The 3584-nt window shown below is 46.4% G+C and overlaps 1 protein-coding gene across 1 annotated transcript in view; it reads left to right on the plus strand.

Moving 5' to 3' along the window:
• PLOD3 (procollagen-lysine,2-oxoglutarate 5-dioxygenase 3) overlaps positions 1–3584 on the plus strand; it is a 25792-nt gene that overhangs the window by 7112 nt on the left and 15096 nt on the right. The window lies entirely within an intron of this gene.

Genomic DNA, 3584 nt, shown 5'->3' on the forward strand with positions numbered 1-3584 from the left:
TAAAGTTCCTAGATCCATGAAATTCGAGAGTATAAGACGTTCTTTGTCCTCGCTAAGTGCTACGTTGTGTATCCCTAACGCCCCAAGAGGCCGGGAGCAAAGGATTCTGGGACGGCAGGAGTCTTAATATAGAGGATTCTTGTGATTCCTCAGCGGAGACCCTGGAACGAGGGCCGGCCCCCAGCTTTGTTTAATAATGTGCGCGAGTCTTGTTTCTTCATCTTGTGGTTGTTAGAAGCGTCTTCATAGCCGGCTCCCCTCTGGAAGAATCCCGCAAAGGTTTATGAGAGTTTCTCCAGATTCCAGAAGATTCTGTTCCCATCGTTCATTTTCCCTCAATGCCTACGCATGTCTTTCCCCCTCCCGTTCCCTTGTTCAGTCACCACTCGAAGCCGAATTCCAGGCAAACCGCCACATACAGAGAAATAATACAGAGCTGGGCTACCTGCCAAAGGATTTTGTATTTCTGTCCATCCAGTCCTGAGATTTGTACAGCTTTGCCACACAGCACAGCCGTATCAGGCAGGGCAGAAACCATGATTCTTCTCTGCTGCATTTAGGTAGCAATTACAGGTCTTGTCCCTCCCCCAGCCTGTGATTGGACAATGGAAGGAGAAGTGAACTCATCAGCAGACTCTCTCTTTTTACTCTGCTTGAATCGGGTTGTATAATGTAGAAGAGCAGCGCATGGAGTCTGCCCGTTTTTTTTATTTTGGTTGTCCCAAATTTGTATGAATTCACACACAATTGACTGACTCCCAAACTCTGCGTGAAGCCTGTTGTACATTGCGGATTAGCAGAGGAGTCCTGCTCGGGGCTCGCAGTATTTAGCTCGGGGCCGCAGTTGTGAGGCTGCCGGTGCTCCGAGCTCTTTGGCTTTGGACGCCGATGGAAACCCACTGCAGTCTGTGTTTCCCCCCCAAAATCTAACCACACTTCCTTCTTCCTCCAACTATGCCGCCTCCTTCTTCCTCCAACTATGCCGCCTCCTTCTTCCTCCAACTATGCCGTCCCCTTCCAACTCCAACTATGTCGCCTCCATCTTCTTTTCTAACCACGCCACTTTTTGCTCCTTTACGGTGCGTTCTTCTCTAACCACGTCTTCTCATCCTCCTCCATCTTTAACCATGCCTTCTTCTCCTCCTTTTTCTTCTATAACCACACCTACTACTACTACCACGCTACCTCTTCCTCCTTCTCCTCCAACCATGCTTTCTCCTCCTTCTCCTCCAACCACGCTACCGCCTCCTTCTTCTCCAACCACGCTACCTCCTCCTCCAACCACGCTACCGCCTCCTTCTCCTCCAGTCATGCTACCTCCTCCTTCTTCTCCTCCAACCACGCTACCTCCTCCTTCTTCTCCTCCAACCACGCTACCTCCTCCTTCTTCTCCTCCAGCCACGCTACCTCCTCCTCCTTCTTCTCCAACCACGCTACCTCCTCCTCCAACCACGCTTCCTCCTCCTTCTCCTCCAACGATGCTATCTCCTTCTCCCACCCACGCTTCGTCCCCCTCCTTCTTCTCCCACGCACGTTTCCTCCTCCAACCACGCTTCCTCCTCCGAGGAGCCAAATGGCAAGCCGTGGTGGAAGGAAGAAGCCTGAAAGAAGATGGTAACCAAGGTAGTTGCGCTAGGATATATGGCAGAAATCAAAAAACCCAAAATACAAAGAAAATAAAAAATATGATCAAAAAGTCCAGCTGCAGCAATATCTATCAAGGTGATCAATTATAAACCGGTGTGCTGCGCTTGGTTTTGTGATACGTGCTATATTTAATCTTTAAATTATGTGATGTTTGTAATACCACAGACTAAAAACAGTGCAAGTGGTCGGATCCTACTTGCAACTATATGCAATCCAAAAGTGCATATGTGCATGAATGTTAATAAATATACGTGTCATATAAGTATGGTAAAAGTACGGATGTAAATACTAGATAGTTAAATGTGAACCAAATAAATTAATAGATAATGCATATGTGTGCCATAAAGTGAAAATACAGTTGTGGATACTAAATAGTTAAATGTAAAAATAGATCACTCTAACAATCAACAGCAATTAACTAGAAAAGACAATAATTTAGAAAAACTGGTGTATGACCAATCTAGCAAATTTCGAAATAAAACCACATCTACTGGTATAAAGTGAATAAATACAGGTGGAAAAAATATAAAAAGTGTAAAAGTGTGTACACGAGGGTTATAACACCAATAGTCTATTTTCTACCAAATGGTATTAAAAATCCAATGTCTTTTGTTTATAATTCTATTGATACGTCCGCAAAATAGAAAAAGGAAACCTTCTCTGTTATTTTCTCTGTCCTCTCCTGCCGTCAGGCTACACTTCCTCTCATCGGCGATAATTAGACAACCTCCAAGGCTGGAGAGCACTCTGGAGGGATCAGCCAGAAAGCCGAGGGGGGGGACCGACTTCTCTGTTAGTTTCTCTGTCCTCTCCTGCCGTCAGGCTACACTTCCTCTCATCGGCGATAATTAGACAACCTAATTGGTTGTCTAAGAAAGAAGGTTTCAGGTTTGACGTTCACCAGAAACGTGGCAACAATAATGGTAACCACACTCGCCTTTACACATCAACACCTTCTCAAAGTTTAACCCAATGGTGATCCATGCCTTATTGGCTGCAGATTCTGGTATCAGGCAGTATGTCCGCCTTGCCTAAATTCGGGGGTGTGCGCAGGTACTCGCATCCTGTAAACTTGCTGTGATCATATGCTGTAAAAAAATACTGGGACCCAAAAAGCATCCAAACCTCTCCTCCCTCCGATCTGCCGATCTCGGTCATGTGACTGTTCCAGGGAAGAACACTGCAAGTACATTTCTGACAATAAATATATTTTTGTTTTGGACAAGTTCCGCCATTTTTCATTGAAAAGCGATCGTTGGATTCCAGTCAGCGATGTGTCTCGGCTGAGATGATCATGCGAGTCGCCTCATGCGAGTCACCTCACTGACTGGAGTCCAACAACGTCTTTTTTAATGAAAAATGGAGGAGCCCCAGTACCCTGCCTCAGTACTCCTCAAGAGGAGTGGACTTTCCTAGGCATTTGCATGAAGACCACCCTGGGTAACGCCTCTATACTGACTAGGGATGCACCGATACCAATACTAGTATCGGTATTGATGCCGAGTATTTGGGCGAGTACTCGTCCAAATGCTCCGATGCCTAGCCCGATACTTTCGGTATCCGGAAGCCAGGCAGCGCGTCATTGCACGCTGCCAGGCTTCCTGATTGGACGGGAAGCCAGCTCCATGCTCTCTCGTCACTTGTGATATAAGACTGAAGGGAAGACTGGAGGCCAGATAGAAGGCTGGAGGTCAGACTATTTAGTCTATTTCTTACCATCCACCCAAAAAAGAAATCATGCAGTGACTAATCAGAGGTGGTGATGGGGCACAAAACCTCTACCACGTCCCGTTCCTGCTTCCTCCGTATTATTAGAGGTTTTATTTTCTGTTGGAACGCTCTTTTTCACAAATGTTGTAGAATTGCTGAATGGGCCCCCAGAGACGGCGACTTCTCCTGCCAAACACTGCGGCCCAAAACCGCTGATACAGGAAAGA

The sequence above is a fragment of the Nanorana parkeri genome, unplaced genomic scaffold (genome assembly GCF_000935625.1).
Source record: "Nanorana parkeri isolate BGI_ZX_2015 unplaced genomic scaffold, ASM93562v1 scaffold2038, whole genome shotgun sequence".
Lineage (NCBI taxonomy): Eukaryota > Metazoa > Chordata > Amphibia > Anura > Dicroglossidae > Nanorana > Nanorana parkeri.